At 42.8% G+C, this 20,779-nt stretch overlaps 1 long non-coding RNA gene across 1 annotated transcript in view; it reads left to right on the top strand.

Moving 5' to 3' along the window:
• LOC122810423 overlaps window positions 1–20,545 on the top strand; it is a 525,638-nt gene extending 505,093 nt beyond the window's left edge. Inside the window, exon 3 of the long non-coding RNA XR_006366100.1 lies at window positions 20,218–20,545. This is a non-coding gene — a long non-coding RNA (uncharacterized LOC122810423). The remainder of the gene's footprint in view (window positions 1–20,217) is intronic.
• Window positions 20,546–20,779: the final 234 nt, after the last annotated feature.

The raw sequence follows: 20,779 nt of genomic DNA, 5'->3' as shown, positions 1-20,779 counted from the left end.
GCTGATGGAGCGAGTAGGGCCGCAGGCACAGGAGTGGCTCTAAGGCGTCAGTCCTGGATGTGGCTTTGTAATTTTGCAGACCCCTTCAAGGCGTCTTTCACAAACTCCCCTTTTGATGGCTCAACCTTGTTCGGTCCTCAAGTGAAAGACACTTTGACTAGATGCGAACAAGATGGTAAGACTCTTTCTGCCGTAGGAGTCCGTTTCTCCGCCCCTTCTAGACCTTACCCCAAAGGACAGAAGGGAGGAAAAATGTGGTTCCGCAAATCTCAAGGAGTCACGCCTGACGCACAAAGTCAGTTTATCCCCAGAGGCAGAGGGGGTAACAATAATAGACGCTGCCCTAGGGGCAGAGGGGGTCCGCAGAATCAGGGTAGCAGAGAGCCTCTTTCTGACAAACCCTTCCAGCATCCCTGAGATGTTGCCCGATTGTCCACCTTCGGAGGCAGTCGGGGGAAAATTATCACTGTACCCAATAGCCTGGCTTTCCTTTTCTCAAGACAAATGGGTACAGTCAATTATATCCGAGGGTTACAAAATTCCCTTTATTCAGACCCCAATTCAACAAAAGGGAACCCTTCCAGACGTTCCACCCGGTCTAAGGGAACTAGCAGTACTAGAAATATCAAAACTGCTAGTAAGAGCCATCCAGCCAGTCCCAGTGGACCAAATAGGATCCGGAATCTACTCAAGGTTCTTTTTAGTTCCAAAAAAGACAGGGGACTGGAGACCAATATTAGATCTGAGCAAACTCAACAAGTTTGTAAAGAAATCAAGATTCCGGATGGTCACGCTCCAGTCCATTCTGCCCTTTCTGGGCAAGGACAATTGGATGTGCTCGATAGATCTTCAGGATGCGTACTATCACATAAAAATTCACAGACGCTCCAGAAGATTTCTCCGCTTTCGGCTGGGGACCAGTCACTTCCAATTCGGAGCCCTGCCCTTTGGACTCACTACAGCCCCCAGAGTGTTCACCAAATGCATGGCAGTGGTTACGGCTCACCTGAGACGTCAAGGATTCCAGGTGTTTCCATATCTAGACGACTGGCTCCTCACTGCCACCACCAGGCATCAGCTTCTCCAAGCCAGAAATTACACCATTCACACCTGCAGAGGGCTAGGAATTTCTATAAATTTCAAAAAATCTGCCTTGTCGCCTTGTCAATATATTACCTTTATAGGCGCAAATTTGGACACCGTACAACTTTCTGCAAGGTTGACAGACCAAAGGATCTTGGACATTCAAAGACACGTCCAAGTTATTCTATTCAGCAACAAAATTCAGGCCAGATTTGCTCTGAAAGTACTGGGTCTTATGGCGGCCGCCATAACACTTCTTCCCCTCCCGCTTTTACATGCGGCTACTACAATGGATGCTATTCACCCAATGGTCTTTTCAACAACTTCCCATGCGTCACCAGATCATAGTAACTCCAACTTGCAAAAGACATCTGACTTGGTGGGTATCGTCCCCTCAAATCCATCAAGGCAGACCATTTGTTCCTCTTGCCCCAGTTGCCACGGTTACATCGGACGCCTCCCTGATCGAGTGGGGGGGCATTATCAGGGCAGAATGGTCCATGGCACTTGGCAACCTTTCGAGTATCATCTGCACATAAATGTTCTGGAGATGAGAGCAGTGCTTTTAATGTTGCAAGCCCTCAACGACTCTCTTCCCCTGGGAACAATTGCAGTACAAACGGACAATATGTCCGTAGTGTGGTACATAAACAAACAGGGTGGAACTAAGTCCTATCCACTATGTCGAGAGGCTCTCAGACTTTGGCAATGGGCAATCTCCTCTCACCAGTTTCTGATAGCAACGCACATCCCCGGGAAATCCAACATCATAGTGGACAGATTGAGCAGAGCTATTCTCATGCCTCACGAGTGGTCTCTCAAACAGTCAGTGACGGAAGAGATTTTTCAGAAGTGGGGCCTTCCTTGCTGCGACCTTTTCGCTACACCTCAAAACAGCAAATGCCCAGACTTCTTCTCTCTCTTCCCCCTTCCAGGCCATCCCCCCAGAGACGCTCTAACCCAAGATTGGCCCCGGGGACTTCTTTACGCTTTTCCTCCTTTTCCGCTGATACCTCAGCTAATTCAGAAAGCAACCGCCTTGAGTGCCAAGTTGATTCTCATTGCCCCTTATTGGCCTCGACAGATTTGGTTTCCGTTCCTACATCATTACCTCTTGGTACAGCCATGGTATCTGGACCCGGTTCCAGATCTTCTGACCCACCAGTCGGGTCAACTGCACCAATCCATACCTTCTCTCAACCTCACTGCTTGGTTGCTCCACTTCCATCCTTAGCCAGGCTTCCCATGATTTCTAATCCTGTACGGGATATCATAGTAGCTTCCCTAAAATCTTCTACCAGAAAGATCTATACTAGTAAATGGCGACGTTTCTCTTTCTGGGCAAAAGCTAGAAACATAGACTCCTATACTGCTCCAATTCATTCGGTGTTGGACTTCCTAGCTGACATTTTTAATTCAGGATCCTCTTCTTCCACAGTGAAAGTTCAACTGGCAGCCATTTCAAATTTTCATATAGGCTTTTTGGACCACAACATTATGTCACATAAACTTTGCAAGGCATTCCTTCGAGGTATCTTTTTATTGATACCTCCTATTAGAGACCCCCCACCACAGTGGGATCTAAATTTAGTTTTAACATCCTTGATTCTTCCCCCGTTCGAACCTGCAGCTGCCTGTTCCTTGAAATTGCTTTCTTGGAAGACACTTTTTCTAGTTGCCATTACATCTGCCAGGAGAGTATCTGAACTTCATGCTCTCTGTGTTCGCCCTCCCTATCTAATATTCCACAAAGATAGGGTATCCCTAAGAACTAATCCGTCTTTCTTACCAAAGGTGGCATCTCAGACTAACCTAAATCAGTTCATTGATCTTCCAGTATTTTTCCCGAATTATTCTGATAGAGCTGAACAAAAGTTACATTATCTCGATGTTCACCGTCAGCTGAGATATTATCTGGATAAGACAAAAATTATTAGGAAATCTGATCAACTTTTTCTATCCTATGCAGAGAACAGGAAAGGCCTTCCAGTTTCTAAGGTAACTTTATCTAGGTGGCTGTCTTCCTTGATCACTTACATTTATCAGCTCAGGGGCAAAGAATTGGTTTCTAACCCAAAAGCCCATTCTACCAGAGCTCTAGCTACATCTACAGCTTTTCAAGCTAGACTTCCAATAGACACTATTTGTGCAGCAGCCACATGGGCCTCTCCTCATACCTTTGTCTCACATTACAAATTAGATTTGGTCTCCAGAGACAGAGCAAATTTTGGTTCCACCGTTCTCAAGAGTCTGTTCCATTGAGCCACCCAGGAAAGAGGTGCTAGGGACGCGGTCCCATCCAGCAAGAATGAAGGCGAGATTGACAACTTAACATTTAGAAGTTATGTACCTACCATAACGTTCCATGTTAGTTGTCTTCTCTCGCCTTCTTTCTTGCGTCCCGCCCTCCTTCCCCCTAGCCTGGTCAGACCGAGAAGATTATTCATCTTCTGTTAAGACGTTTTTACCTTTTTTCTAGCTATTCAACTCCTAGTGTCGCTAGATTATGTGGATCCTTTCTAGAAGGTTATGATGTTATTTAGTATTTTTATTTCTTCCTCCTAAGTTGGAAGAAAATACTGCTATTTCTTTAGCTACCAAACGAGATCTGAATAATCTCCACCTTGCATCATGGGATATAGGGTTGCCACGAGCTGGTAAAATTAGCTCTCGAGCTTAGCAAGTGCCGAGTATCGGCTCCGAACCCATCCAGCAAGAAAGAAGGCGAGAGAAGACAACTAACATGGAACGTTATGGTAGGTACATAACTTCTAATTAACAGTAGTGTGTGGTACTCCTTGCCAAGCTTTGTGCAAATATTCAGTATATACATGTGTGACAAAAGGAGGTACAGCCAGCACAGCTAGATGGAATTTTGTAAATAATTATATGCCATTTGTGAATATCAAACTAATCTATACAAGATGCTTGTGTTCAAATTAATTAGAACTGTATTTCATGTGTATATCAAACTGCTTTGTACAGAAGTTTGTGTTAAAAAGATACTTGTAAAGTGCTGTGTTTAAAATGTATCCACAGTGTGCTCTATTGGAAGAGAACAGAAATGAGCATGCACTATTGTAACTGTTTATATATGTATGTATATATATATATATATATATATATATATATATATATATATATATATATATAGATCTATATTATTTGAACAAAGTTTTATAACTTTGAACACCATATGGGCGACACCATATGGTCGAAGTTATAAAAGTTCGAATTGTGAAAAAAAAGTCCCCTAACATGTTAAAGGAAGTCTTCCCTTTACTGCATTATAGTGCGGTCTTGGAGTTGTTATATTTAAAGAGCGGGGGTGTGGGGGGTGCAGGGGGGCTTGCCCTCTGCATACAACCTTTAGTTTAGGGTTTAGTCTTTTTCTTTTTTTTTCACAATTCTAAGTTTTATAACTTCGACCATATGGTATCGCCCATATGGTATTCGAAGTTATAAAACTTCTTTCAAATTATATATATATATATATATATATATATATATATATATATATATATATATATATATATATATATATATATCTTTATAAAACTTTAGCTAAATATCTGAAATTAAATTAATTTATAGGCTACATCATTAAGATGTTTCAATGCAGCTAGAGACACAAAGGGAGAACTAATTGCTATTTGAAGTAATGTAATTGTTTTATGACTTCCATCATCTGCCAAGGGTCGGCGCAAAAGCCCTTGTATGAGTATTTTTTCAGGTGGATGCTAAATACTGCCAGCTTCAGCAGTGGGGGTTTTGCCTAGGAACTAGAAGTCAGATGACAAGAAGTGGTGTCATTCTGAAAGCTATCCCAAGAGTAATATTTTAGATATTATTTTGAGAAGTCTCTTAGTGAGACAAAGCATTCTGCATTTGGTCTTGGATCTGACAACAAAAACCATTCACCACACCTGCCTTGCTCTAATAGTAAGTTATTAGGGAATAGTATACTTCTCTTGGATTCAGTCAGGAATATAGTGAAACTTGGTTTAGATTTTGTTTTTCTTTATTTGTGTGAGCCTGTACTGCAATGTTATTTTAAATATTTCCTGTGATTTTGAACCCTGATGCCACTGAGAATATATATTTAGTATTGTCTTGTTCTTTTAATGTTAAGTTGTCTATCTCACCTTCATTCTTGCTGGATGGGTTCGGAGCCGATCCTTGGCTCCGACTCGGCCTTTTTCTAAAGCTCGAGAGCTATTTACTGACTCGAGGCCTCCCCTTATCCCACAATGCTAGGCGTCAGATATCCAAATCTCGTTTGCTGCTTCAGCTATGAGGTTGCGTTTTTTACCGGCTCCAGGTCGTATAATTCTTTTTATAACTTTTCATAGTCAGGGTTGTTGTTGCTATTTTAGATTTTCTTTTCTATTAGAGTTGTTAGATTGTAACCCCTTTAGACCCACTTATAATCCCCCTTTTTCTGTGGATTACAGAGTTTTATTCCCTTTCTTCCTTCCCCTCCCCATCCCCCTTTGGGTAGTGGTTAGGCCTATCTATTTATAGTGTGATTATATATATATATATATATATATATATATATATATATATATATATATATATATATATATATATATATATATATATAGTTTTATAGTTTTTGGTTAATTATAACTGCTATAGATGTAGAGGTTGTATTGTCTGTCCTAGTGCAAGTGTGTCTGTGTTTAGTGTTTAAGCACTAGTTTAACTTCCCTTGGTATCTCTTCTACCATGTCCAAAGATACCAAGGTTTCAGGTTTCAAGAAGTGTGACTCGTGCTGTCAGAAGATGTCTCTGACAGACGGTCACACTTCTTGTGTTTATTGTTTGGGCCCCCTACACCTGCAGGACTCTTGTTCGGTCTGTCATGCTTTCAGTCTGAGAGTCCTGCAGGAACGTAGGAATAAACTTATTTTGAGAGGCTTGTTAAAGTCTGAAGGATCCCCGACTAAGCCTTTGTCGGGGAAATCCTTAAAGCCCGCCAAACCGTCGGCTCCCTGTTCGGAGCCGACACCGAGTGGAGCTTCTACTTCCTTGTCAGTTCTGGCCGGAACCAACACTTTGAGACCTCAGTCGGCCCTAACCTTGCCATCGGAGCCTTCTCTGAGCCAGAAGCGTTCGAGATCCCCCTCTTTAGAGTCCGTTCGCTCGGCTCCTAGGTCCCCATTACTACAATCGGAGTGGAGTCATAGGTCCCATTCCACTCTGTCCTCCAAGTTATCTGACCATGACTTAGAGAGGGTGGTCAGTAGGCTCCTTAAGTTGCAGGCACTGGCCAAAATGTTGACTAGCCCTTCTCAGCAGACTGTGGCTATCCCTGTTTCTTCAACTATTCCTCCTCCGGCTCTACTACCGTGTTTGGAGCCGGAGCTTGTTGGGGCTCGAATCATCGGAACGTTGGAACCAATACCCCACCCTTTGGCTCCTTTGTTGGCTCTGATCTCTTCATTGGTTCCATCCTTGGAGGTATCCGGGCGCCGAGACTTCCTCATCGGCTCCGAGGGGGCGAGTGGCATCAGACCCTTGTCCGACCCTGTTCTCCCTCTCGGGGCCTCGGCGCAGGTGAGCTCGGCCCCGACATTGGCCTTGGAGCCATCCCTCTTGGTGCCGGGAGAGGTTCACGTCTCTTCGGAGTGGGGGCCCTCTTCTCTGCCTGATAGGGTCGCCTTTGAGGTCATGAGAAGTGTGCTGACTCCTGGGTCAGCTCTGTGATCGACCCCTTCATCTCCTCCCCCCATGGTGCCTGTGTCAGTCTCTGTCCACCCTCCTGACCCCAAGGGTGGAGAACAAGTGCTCCAGGTAGCCCCACTGGGTGCATCTTCCTCTTCTGAGGCCTCACCTGATCTTTCGGAGGAGCCCCCTCAGAAGAGAAAATGTAAGAGGAAGCATGTTGACTCCCCCCGAGTCAGTCACCTCTGACACTGACTTGGAGGATTCGGAAGGGTCCCCAAGGTCCCCTTCTGAGGATGTCTCCTTTTCAGATATCCTTGAGATCCTTAAACAGAGAGGGAACTGGACTGCACTCAACCCTTCTAAGGATGAGTCGGTGTATCTGGATGCATTTGGTTCTCATCCTTCCACCTCCTGGGTGTCTCCGCCTTTCGACCACTCATGGATGTAGTGGCTCGGAAGGCGTGGACGGCCCCTGACACAGTGGAACCAACTCCCCACAGGCCCACAAAATCCATCACAGCCCTGTCCGACAAACAGTTTCTCACTAAGCGTGTCCCTGTTGATGCCATGGTGGTTGCAGCAGCCACTAAGAAGGAGTTGGCTGACCCTTCAGTGCCTGTCCATCCACCTAATAAAGAATCTAGGATGATGGATAGGTACGGCAAGCGGATGTTCTCTTCAGCGACCTTTTCTATGCGGTCGCTGAACCATCTGTGCCATTTCACCCGCCTTCAGAGAGATCTCCTTAAGGAACTGGGTGATACCCTTCAGGATCCATCTGCTGCGGGGTCTCAGGAAAAGATAAACTCCCAGCTGGTGACCCTTAATTCTATAGTCAACTCCTCCATGTGGCTCATTTCTTATGCAGCCGATGGGGCGAGTAGGGCCGCAGGCACAGGCGTGGCTTTGAGAAGACATGCCTGGATGCGGTTATGCAATTTTGCTGACCCCTTTAAGGCGTCCTTCACCAATACCCCCTTTAATGGATCGGCTTTGTTCAGACCACAGGTGAAGGATACCCTTACCAGGTGTGAGCAGGAAGGCAAGACTCTCTCTGCCGTGGGAGTCCCTTTTTCTTCTCCTTCTAGACCATACCCTAAAGGTCAGAAGGGTGGGAAAATGTGGTTTTGCAAACCCCAAGGAGTCATGCCTGACACACGTGGAGAGTTTCCCTCCAGGGGCAGAGGAGGGAACAACAACAGACGCCGCCCAAGGGGCACAGAATCAGGATAGCAGGGAAAATTTTTCCGACAAACCCTTTTAGCACCCCTGAGGGCTGCCTGACTGTCCACTCTCGGAGGCAGTCGGGGGAAGATTATCACTGTACCCAGAAGCCTGGCGACTCCTCACACAAGACAAATGGGTACAGGCTATCATATCCGAGGGCTACTAAATCCATTTTGTCCACACCCCCATTCAAACAAACAGATCCCTTCCAGATGTTCCACCCGGCCTAAGGGAACAAGCAGTACTAGAAATCTCAAAACTGCTAAGAAAAAGAGCCATCCAGCCAGTCCCAGCAGACCAGCAAGGATCCGGGATTTACTCCAAGTTCTTTTTGGTACCAAAGAAGACAGAGGACTGGAGACCCATTTTGGATCTCAGCAGATTAAACAAATCTGTTCAAAGAATGAAGTTCTGGATGGTCACGCTTCAGTCCATTCTACCCTTTTTGGGTCCGGACATTTGGATGTGCTCCATAGACCTTCAGGATGCGTACTACCATATCAGAATGAACAGACACTCCAGGAGGTTTCTCCACTTCTGGCTGGGAGCCAGTCACTATCAATTCAGAGCCCTGCCCTTTGGTCTCACCACAGCCCCCAGTGTTCACCAAATGCATGGCAGTGGTTACGGCTCACCTGAGATGGAGAGGATTCCAGGTGTTTCCATATCTAGACGACTGGCTCCTAACTGCTTCCACCAGGCATCAACTAATCCGAGCCAGGGATTATACCATCCAAACTTGCTCAGAGCTAGATATCTCTATAAACTTCGAAAAGTCTGCATTGTTGCCTTGTCAATCTATAACCTTTATAGGCGCCATATTAAACACAAAATAACTGTCGGCAAAACTTCCATTAGAAAGAGTATTAGACATTCGCTGACATGTTCAAATGTTGCTACAATGCAAGAGAATTCAGGCCAGATTTGTATTGAAAACCTTGGGTCTCATGGCAGCAGCTATCCCATTACTTCCCCTGGCTCGTTTTCACAGGCGAATTCTTCAGTGGATGCTCTTTACCCGATGGTCCTTTCAACAGATTCCGATGTCTCACAACATATTAATTACTCAATCATGCAAAGACCACCTTTCTTGGTGGATGGTCTCCCCTCAAGTTTTTCAGGGCAGACCGTTTGTACTTCCTCCTCCAGTTGCCACAGTGACAACGGATGCCTCCCTGATCAGGTGGGGGGGCATTTTCAGGGCAGGACTGTCCAGGGCACTTGGCAACCCCTAGAGTACCATCTGCACATAAACGTCTTGGAAATGAGAGTGGTACTTTTAGTGTTGCAAGCTCTTCAGGACTCTCTACCTACTGGGACTATTGCAGTTCACACGGACAATATGTCGGTAGTGTGGTACATCAACAAGCAGGGTGGAACCAGGTCCTATCCCTTATGTCGAGAAGCACTCAGACGTTGGCAGTGGGCAATCTCCTCTCAATGGTTTCTGATAGCAACGCACATCCCCGGGAAGTCCAATGTCATAGCGGGCAGGCTAAGCAGAGCAATCCTTATGCCTCACGAGTGGTCTCTCAGTTAGTAGTGGACAAAATTTTCCGCAGATGGGATCAACCTTGCTGTGGCCTTTTTGCAACCCCTCTCAACAGCAAGTGCATTGACTTCTTCACTCTCTTCCCCCTCCCAGGCCATTCCCCCAGACACGCTCTAGTTCACAATTGGCCCTGGGGTCTGCTCTATGCATTCCCTCCTTTTCCCTTAATTCCAAAACTGATTCAGAAAGCGACCGCTTTGGGATCCAGGATGATCCTCATTGCTCCTTACTGGCCTCGACAAATTTGGTTCCCATTCCTGCATCGTAACCTGCTGGAGCAGCCCTGGAATCTGGACCCAGTGCCAGACCTCTTGATCCATCAGTCGGGCAGGCTGCACCAATCCCTTCACTCTCTCAACCTCACAACTTGGTTGCTCCACTTCCAACCTTAGCCAGGCTTCCACATATTTCTCAGCCAGTGCGCAAAATCATACTTTCTTTGCACAAACCTTCTACTAGAAAGACTTATGCTAGTAAGTGGACACGGTTTTCTTTCTGGGCAGAGGCTAGAAAGATAGACCCCTTTACAGCCCCTGTCCATAATGTTTTAGATTTTTTGGCAGATCTTTTTCGAGCAGGTTCCTCAGCTGCCACCATTAGGGTCCAATTGGCTGCTATTGCAAATTTTCACGTTAGCCTATCAGAGTCCAGTATCATGTCCCACAAACTTTGTAAGGCCTTTCTTAAAGGGACTATTTTACTTAGATCCCCGGTTAAAGATCCACCCCCACCGTGGGATTTGAGCTTGATATTAACTTCATTGATTCTCCTTGATTTTGAACCTGCAGCTTCTTGTTCCTTAAAGTTACTCTCATGGAAGTCTCTCTTCTTAGTAGCCATCACCTCGGCCAGAAGAGTATCGGAATTTCAAGCCCTTTATGTTCGTCCTCCATATCTTATTTTTCACAAAGATAGAGTTTCACTCAGGACTAATCCTTCCTTTTTGCCCAAAATACCCTCAGAGACAAATCTCAATCAGGCTATTGATCTTCCTGTCTTTTTTCCTAATTATTCAAACAGAGCTGAACAAAAGTTACACTATTTGGACGTTCACAGGCAGTTACATTTTTATTTGGACAGGACCAAACAGTCAAGAAAATCAGATCAACTCTTCCTGTCCTATGCTGAGGGGAAGCAGGGCCTGCCAATTTCTAAGGTAATCTTGTCCAGGTGGCTGGCCTCTATTATTACCTTGATCTGCCAACTGAGACATAAAGAACTTCCTTCAAAACCAAAAGCTCATTCCACCAGAGCATTGGCTACGTCGGTAGCTTTTCAGGCTAGACTTCCAATGGAATATATTTGTGCTGCAGCAACATGGGCCACTCCTCATACCTTCATTTCGCATTACAAGTTGGATATGGCCTCCAGGAATTGAGTTGATTTTGGTTCCACTGTGCTCAAGAGTCTGTTTCGATGAGCCACCCAGGGCTAAGGTGCTAGGGACGCTGTCCTATCCAGCAAGAATGAAGGCGAGATAGACAACTTAACATTAAGAAGTTATGTACCTACCATAACGTTCCATGTTAGTTGTCTTCATCTCGCCTTCTTTCTTGTGTCCCACCCTCCATCCCCCTAGCCTGGTTAGGACTAAGAAGAATCCTTTTTGAGGCCTTCTTCCTACGGTTGACTTTGTTTTTAGGTTACGTCCTCCTCTGTTTGTAGCACTTTAGGTAAACCTTTGGTGGGAACTAGTGTGTTTTTTCCATGGTGTTAGCTTTCCAAACGAGATCTGGATATCTGACGCCTAGCATTGTGGGATAAGGGGAGGCCTTGAGCCAGTAAATAGCTCTTGAGCTTTAGGAAAAGGCCGAGTCAGAACTGAGGATCGGCTCCGAACCCATCCAGCAAGAAAGAAGGCGAGATGAAGACAACTAACATGGAACATTATGATAGGTACATAACTTCTTATTATTTACTATTAAATATATTTAAACCTTTCATTGTGGCTGATCTGTGTAGAGATATTTAAGTTTTGAGAGTACTTGCATATTTATTTGGTGACACTGTGTGGGCCACTCCTAATAGCCTTACTCTTCATCAAACTACCATCTGTATTAATATTAATATTACACAGTACAATTGGACACCCTTTGTTAAAGGCCTTAAGGTAGATGGCAGAAGTGACTGGTGGCAGTGAAAACTACCTTATAGTCTGGGCAGAAGGGTGCATAGCTGGTAAACCTGTGCCAGCCTTTCCCAGGTGTGCATGTGTTGTGTGTGTGTGTGTGTGTGTGTGTGTGTGTGTGTGTGTGTGTGTGTGTGTGTGTGTGTGTGTGTGAGCTCAACTCTATAGCTGTGCCGGTGAGGAGTCTTCCTGAGGGATCTGGAGAAAGAGGGAGAAACCAGTCCCAGACTGACTGTGGTCTCTGTGTGCTCTTAAGGCAAATAGCACTTGATGCAGAGAGCTGCATCTGGAAATACTGTGTGTACCTGTTATCCTCTCAGTGAATCTCCCCCACTGTTGCCAGTGGTGAGGATTGAGGCTCCTTGATTACTGCTTGGCAGTGGTGGGGTGTCACAACATGCAAACATGTTCTGAATCTGATGGAGTACAGAACAGATATGTCTTTCGGCCATGTATCAGATGTCATGATTTACACATTTGTCATGACAGTTGCAGTTCGATCCTTATATGTATGATACAGGTTTATTATGAAAACACATGAGGGATCAAGCATGTTATTGCTGATGGAAGCATGGCTTATGGAAACCATTTTGAATCATAGAGGCTTATTTGATGACACAAGGAGTGGGAAGAGGTGGACAGTTGGTGACAGTATATACATGCAGACATACTAAGACATTAGTTTATGGTCTATTTCTGCACATATTCGTGTTATTTTACTCTTCGTTTAATCAGCATAATTGTTCAGTCAAGATTCATACAAGACAGTGTTTCCAAAAGGGAGCAAATGCATTAATACAACAGTAGAATATTTGTTTGTTGAGAAAATGTCTAGCCAACAGTTACACACACAGGAGTTATACAAAACATTCACAAATACTTTGGCATAGTTCTGGATATGAAGTCTCACCAATTTCTAATAAATATTTACAGACCTGAGTATTATCTAACCACTCACAGTAGGACCTCTAGTTTCACAAAGTGCAAACATGACAACAGATTAAGTAAAGGAGAAAGACTGATGAAACAGAAGGGGCAAGATACACAGACAGGGGAGATGGAGGCTGGACATTGCACTCATGACAATTGTAAAATCCCATAACATGTACATTATGTCCATTACCCTAATAAATATGAAACAGTAAAATTGATGATACAGAAGTGGGAACACATGCAGACATGGAGACAGTGACAGTCACAAAATTGTTATATTTTTCTTGGTCATTTTTAACATCCTTGGAGTGTGCTAATGTTCTGTTTTTCCTGGTAAGTAATCTATCATGCTATGTATAATCAAATGTTTCCAATAGGAAGAAAGAAGGGGTGGGAAAGTATAACTATGATTGAGGTATAAGCAAGATAATGGTGGATTACAAAGCAGTAGCCAACTCTTACACACGTAATAGTAATATAATTACAACACCAAATATGACTTTCACATATTCCTGGATCTGAACCTTTGACATTATGCCAAAAGCATGTTACAGACATGTGAATAATGGAACTCAACACACAGGAAAGGTTACTTCACAACCTTAATTATACTGGTTTGAAGGGGCAGTCACACAACAATGAGGCAGGGGGTAATCATCATAGTAACAACAATTTTAACATTGCATAAGGAGTACATTACAGTCAGCAGCATAGCAAGTAATTCAATGTGGAACAGAGATGTGCTATATTAAGGTGTTATCTATAATGATTTGCACATTTGTCATGAAGGCAGAAATGTTTAGGCAGCATATTTGTAAGTGGTACAGCCTGTGTGGTGTACATTCAACTCTTCAGCCTATTCAAGGGAAGATTATCCTGACTGTGCATAGTGCAATGAGACAAAGCACAGTAGATCAAAGAGCAGCAATATAATGCAGCCAAAAGCAAAAACTCACAAGATTTTGCAATAAGCTGTGTATCTCCATTTTCACTGTTACAGGTGCTGCTCAGCACCAGACACTATGCAAATGCAGAGGAGAAAGACTAATGGCATAACAACATTTAATTCTGACTCTAACCCACCTCCTCCATTTCTCTTCCAACCTGTCCCCACAGCATTTATTCTCACGATTATCCAAAAACTGAAACCATGCACTCCTTCTGCTGACCAACTACCCTCAGAATACCTATAGATAGCAGCCAAATATATTGCTTACCCCATCTCTATTCTCACCAATAGAACCATCACCATTGGTTACCCCATCTCCATTCTCATCGATAGAACCATCACCATTGGTTACCCCATCTCCATTCTCATCAATAGAACCATCACCATTGGTTACCCCATCTCCATTCGCATCACTAAAACCATCACCATTGCTTACCCCATCTCCATTCTCATCAGTAGAACCATCACCATTGGTTACCCCATCTCCATTCTCATCAATAGAACCATCACCATTGCTTACCCCATCTCCATTCTCATCAATAAAACCATCACCATTGCTTACCCCATCTCCATTCTCATCAATAGAACCATCACCATTGGTTACTCCATCTCCATTCTCATCAATAGAACCATCACCATTGCTTACCCCATCTCCATTCTCATCAGTAGAACCATCACTATTGCTTACCCCATCTCCATACTCATCAATAGAACCATCACCATTGCTTAGCCCATCTCCATACTCATTAATAGAACCATCACCATTGCTTACCCCATCTCCATTCTCATCAATGGACCCATCACCATTGGTTACCCCATCTCCATTCTCATCACTAGAACCATCACCATTGCTTACCCCATCTCCATTCTCATCAGTAGAACCATCACCATTGCTTACCCCATCTCCATTCTTTTCAATAGAACCATCACCATTGCTTATCCCATCTCCATACTCATCAATAGAACCATCACCATTGCTTACCCCATCTGCATTCTCATCAATAAAACCATCACCATTGCTTACCCCATCTCCATTCTCATCACTAGAACCATCACCATTGCTTACCCCATCTCCATTCTCATCACTAGAACCATCACCATTGCTTACCCCATCTCCATTCTCATCACTAGAACCATCACCATTGCTTACCCCATCTCCATACTCATCAATAGAACCATCACCATTGCTTACGCCATCTCCATTCCCATCACTAGAACCATCACAATTGGTTACCCCATCTCCATTCTCATCACTAGAGCCATCACCATTGGTTGCCCCATCTCCATTCTCATCACTAGAACCATCACCATTGCTTACCCCATCTCCATACTCATCAATAGAACCATCACCACTGGTTACCCCATCTCCATTCTCATCACTAGAACCATCACCATTGCTTACCCCATCTCCATTCTCCTCAATAGAACCATCACCATTGCTTACCCCATCTCCATTCTCATCAATAGAACCATCACCATTGGTTACCCCATCTCCATTCTCATCAATAGAACCATCACCATTGCTTACTCCATCTCCATTCTCATCACTAGAACCATCACCATTGCTTACCCCATCTCCATTCTCATCAATAGAACCATCACCATTGGTTACCCCATCTCCATTCTCATCAATAGAACCATCACCATTGCTTACCCCATCTCCATTCTCATCAATAGAACCATCACCATTGCTTACTCCATCTCCATTCTCATCACTAGAACCATCACCATTGCTTACCCCATCTCCATTCTCATCAATAGAACCATCACCATTGGTTACCCCATCTCCATTCTCATCAATAGAACCATCACCATTGCTTACCCCATCTCCATTCTCATCAATAGAACCATCACCATTGGTTACCCCATCTCCATTCTCATCAATAGAACCATCACCATTGCTTAGCCCATATCCATTCTCATCACTAGAACCATCACCATTGCTTACCCCATATCCATTCTCATCAATAGCACCATCACCATTATTTACCCCATCTCCATTCTTATCAATAGAACCATCACTGAAGGATATATCCCCAAACTTTGGAAAGTCTCTCATATTATTCCCTGTTATAAGGGGGGAGACTCCACTGAACTCTCCAACTATCGTCCCATAGCCCTACTTTCTCCTCTATCTAAGATCATGGAAAGATGTATCCACAGGCAATTGCTAGACCACCTTCTCCATAATAACCTGCTTTCCAACACCCATCATGGGTTCCGACCTTCCCATAGCACAACTACTGCCCTCCTTTCCTTTATTGACACTGTCAATAACAACCGTAACCTTAACATGCTTTCCTCTGCACTTTTCATAGACCTGTCCAAGGCTTTCGCCATGGTAAATCACACTATACTCATAAACATTCTCAAATCTCTGTCTCTCGACCCACTAGCTATAAAATGGTTCCATTCCTACTTAAATAACAGACATCAAGCTGTGCTCTGGAACACCATTCTTTCTACCCATCTACCTGTTAATATTGGTGTCCCTCAAGGGTCCATACTTTGCCCTCTCCTGTTTTCTATATTCATCAATGACCTTCACCAAGTAGTTCCCCAAGCTACATGTATACAATACGCTGATGACTCCACACTTATATGCTCAGCCACATCTATATCAGAACTTCACTCCCTATCTCAAGACATATTTAACTCTGTAGAACTATGGTTTACAAAGCGCTGTCTCCTATTAAACCCTAAAAAAACTAAACTTCTCCTTTTTATACCTACCAGTAAATCTCCTCCAATAGACTTCACTGTATCATCCTATGATGGTACACTCATATCCCAAGATCTAACTATCAAACTACTAGGTATCACCATAGATAATAACCTAAACTTTGATGCCCATATCAACAACATTCTGAAAACTACTAATAAAAAATAGGCTCTCTTTATAGGATTAAATCCTTCCTCACTTCTGCAACTAGAATAACTATTGCCCACACCCATCTAATCTCCACTCTTCTTTATGCCTCACCCATATTTACCAATCTGTCAAAAAATAACATTAAGAAACTAGAAAACTCCTACAATAGCATAGCCAGGTTTGCCACAGGTAATCCATATAGAACACACCACTGTATTAATCTAAAGCATATTGGGTGGCTTGAATTTCAGCAGCAGCTGAAATATAATCAACTGGCCATTGTCCACAAAATACTTTATCAACCTGCCAAAACACCCATCGTATCTAACCTTATTCACCCCTATGATAACCTTAAGTCCCTAAGATCTTCACAAAAGTTTATTGTATACATCAATAAATCAAACAATAGAGCTGGTGACTCTCTGTTTTCTAATTCTATTGGAAAAACCTGGAACCTGCTTCCCTCTGAACTTACCACACTTCCCCCTATTACTCTGTTTAAAAATAAACTTAAGCTCTTCCTGAAAACACATTGGATGTGCCCCTGTTCTAAACCTGACTGACCAACTTATCCATTATTACCTTAATCAACCTACCTTCTCATCTCTGAAACTATTCATCTTTACAACTAATATGCTTCTCTTCTCTTAAACTATTTCATCTTAACAACTACTATGCTTCCTCTCCATCATAGTCTTACCTATTACTGGATTCTTTAAAAAGTGACACATATTACTACTAGATGTATTGCCTAACTGCTTCTCTATTTCATTTTCCTTTATCTTCCTTTCTTATCTACATCTACACTATTTGTTTTCTTTTCTTAGCTAGTATTCTTAGCAACAATTAAATGTAACGTCTTATTAATTATACTAAGTCTAATCAAATATGTGTAGCCTTCTTTATATGTACTTTATAAATTTGCAACCTCTTATTATTTCTCTTTTCTTTACAAGAAAATGTATTTGCATTCTAAATATGTATTTGCAACTCCTCCCCTATCTCTTAGATAATAAACTACTAACCTCCACACAACATGGTTTCAGACCCGGCCACAGCACCATGACTGCCCTCCTTTCCTTCCTAGAAACTGTAAATGCAGCTAGAGATTCTGGCTGTATTGTATCCACCCTCCTTCTCGACCTCTCTAAAGCCTTTGATACTATATCTCATAGCCTTCTCCTTACTAAGCTATCTAACTTAAACCTTTCCCCTGCCGCTATCAATTGGTTCACCAGCTACCTCTCCCACAGGCAACAAGCAGTCAAATGGAAAACAGCCATCTCCCCCTTCCTGAACACACTCACTGGAGTCCCACAAGGCTCCATCTTGGGCCCTCTCCTCTTCAATATATTCATAAATGACTTCTATCACTCAGTTCCCCACGCCAAACTCGTTCAATATGCAGATGACTCCACAATTATCTGCACAGCCACATCCATTCCAATTCTCTTAAAATTAACCCAAGACGCCTTCTCTACCACGGAACAGTGGATGAAAAACAATCACCTTGCTCTCAATGCATCAAAAACCAAGCTTATGATATTTACCCCCTCAAAAAACACAACCATTGACAAAAATACATTCTCTATCATCAGCCAAAACCACACACCTCTTGAACTAGTATCAGAAAGCAAACTACTAGGGGTCCAGATTGATGACAAACTCACATTCAATAGCCACTTACTATTAAACATAAAAAAACCCACATTAAACTTGGCATGCTTTATCGCCAACATCAATTCCTCTCTACAACTACTAAGCTCACTCTGGCTACAACATTCCTTATCCCTTCCCTTCTTTATGGTGCTCCTATCCTAACAAACCTTCAATCATCCCTTAAAACAAAACTGTCCACATGTTATAATAAAATTGCAAAATTTGCCACTGGCCACAAAGCATCTGCCCACCACTGTGTATCTCTCCACAAACTAAACTGGCTTGAGCTTCCTAACTATCTGTCCTTTACTCAGCTCAGTTTTGCCCACAAAATCATTTTCCAGCCATCCCTCTGTCCCTCACTCACCTCCACCTTTAAAATGCAGATGCCTCAAAGACTCCTAAGATCTAATAACCAAAATCTAATAGAACTGTACAAACCTCTTCACTCTCCAGGAAAAAACCTGCTGTCCTTTGCCCTGGCACGCCAATGGAACTCCTTTCCCCCCTTCATCCACACTACTACAAACCTCCCAGCTTTTAAAAAAACCCTGCATACACATTTATCATCCTCCTGGGATGCTCCCGCTCTCATCCCTGCTAGTTCAACCCATCCCCTACTGACTCCTCTTCTCTTAATTAGTTTAACATAAGGAAGCAACACCTCCTAATAAGTCTTAAATTCTACTCTTCCTTAAGTCTCAAATTCTACTTTCCTTTCAAGATACATCATATTGCAATTGTTATTGCCATTTGCTATGCTATACTTTACATATAAAATGTAACCAGAATACTAGAATTTTACTACTTATAACTTAGACCCTTCTCTATGAAACCATCTCCTTTTTGACTTAGACCCACATTTGACTACTCCTATCAACCACTATTATTGCCTTATTACCACTGTTGTTGATAATTGCTTTTAATATGATCTGTTTAATATGATTGTAAGTGTTAAAGTGTGAACCTCAATTACTTGTAATTCCTTGTACTTTGTTTTGGAGCTTTTCTCCCCAGGACTCCATTGAAAGCGGGTACTTCGGGCCCAATGGACTATCCTGGTAAATCAACTACAAATAAAATAAAATAAAAAATAAATGTACTTCTGTAGATGTGAACTTTATTTGAAATGTGTGGAGCTTTTCTCCCCGGGTCTCTACTGAAAATGGACATGTATCCAGCTAGACTAGCCCGGTCAACAAATGTAAATAAATAAATAAAAATAATGAAACAGAAGGGGTAAGATACATAGACAGGTGGGGAGGGAGGCTGCACCAAGTACATTCTGACAGAAGTGGGATAATGGTTGCTCAAAATAATATGTAGACAACATCTAAACATAAAACAGTGTACAAAAACACTCAAGAATGGTTTATTGATGCCTGAATTAGAACCATTGAAAGTATGCAAAATGAGCATTATCTCATCACACTACAAAGGAAATCCAGCTTTACACACTTTAAATAACACAACTGAAGAGACAGTGACAAACTACTGACACAGAAGGGGTGAACAGAGAGAGAGAGAGAGAGAGAGAGAGAGAGAGAGAAATACCCAAGAGTTTTGTTTATGGGACATGTAGAACCACCTGTAAGGTGTGTTACTCTTAGCTGTTTCCTTATTATTATTATTACTCTGTCATGCTCTGTACAATAAAGTGCTTGGTACAGGGAGCAAGAAGGGGCAGGATAGTAGGAAAAAGACAATAATAAGCAGGATAAGGGGGGTTAATAAGTCCTCATGTTGGTGATGGAATGTTTTTGCAAATGCTTTCTTGCTGCACTATTCAAATGGTATGTTTATGAAATGTCATAAATGGAGAAAAATACAGACATGCAGTTTAACATATGATAGGAATATAAAATGTCATGAAATAATAATTTGACATACAGCTGTAGTCAGACCCATGACTCTCTGCAAAAGCATTATTCTACAGAGAGGGGAATTATCTCAACACACCATGTAGGAATTTCTAGTTCATTACATCCCGCAGCCTAAGAACTGTTAGACTAACTGTTTTAAAGTTCTGCCTTTACTCTAGTTTTATTCTGTATTCCCATAGAGCAATGGATTTAAGCTAATTTGCAAAAAACTAACCAGACTACTTTGGCTAAAACTAAAATCTTTAACTTTTGACATAGGAAGAAACCTGGAGTGCTCAACACCACACCTTTGGGATCTAAATGGAACACCATCCCTACCATCGCCAGACAGGTCTGCAGCAGTCAAGCTAGAAGAATACGTCTAAATTGGTGTCCAATTCACATCTCTCATGTAACAGCTTGTGCACAAAGATGCGCAGCCTTGATAACTGATTTGCACAATTAGAAGCACAGCAATGGCTTGCCAGACACATTGGCACTGATTACACCCCAAAGTACAGAAGGTGTGAAATATGGCTGTGAGATTTGTCCATGGGTGGTACTTAAACTATTGACACATGTTCCAATATTAAACAATGACATTCTTTATGGTGTTTGTTATAATCATGGTTGGTTGAAGGAAAAATGGTATGACATGACATATTGGCTTGTTGGGAGTTATACACTTATAAGTCTGAGTAGCACCACCTGGCACCCTAACCCATGAAAAAAGAAGGATAAAATGTTAAATGTTGCATGTGAGAGTGTTCAATCTCGCCGTTTGTTCTTACACATGGGTTCGGAGCCGATCCTCGGCTCCGTGTCGGCCGCTTGCAAGCTC

This window comes from Protopterus annectens, chromosome 8.part1 (genome assembly GCF_019279795.1).
Source record: "Protopterus annectens isolate FY-2018-M chromosome 8.part1, PAN1.0, whole genome shotgun sequence".
Taxonomy (NCBI): Eukaryota; Metazoa; Chordata; order Ceratodontiformes; family Protopteridae; genus Protopterus; species Protopterus annectens.
The sequence above is the reverse complement of the archived record's forward strand: the minus strand, read 5'-3'. Positions and strand labels throughout refer to the sequence as shown.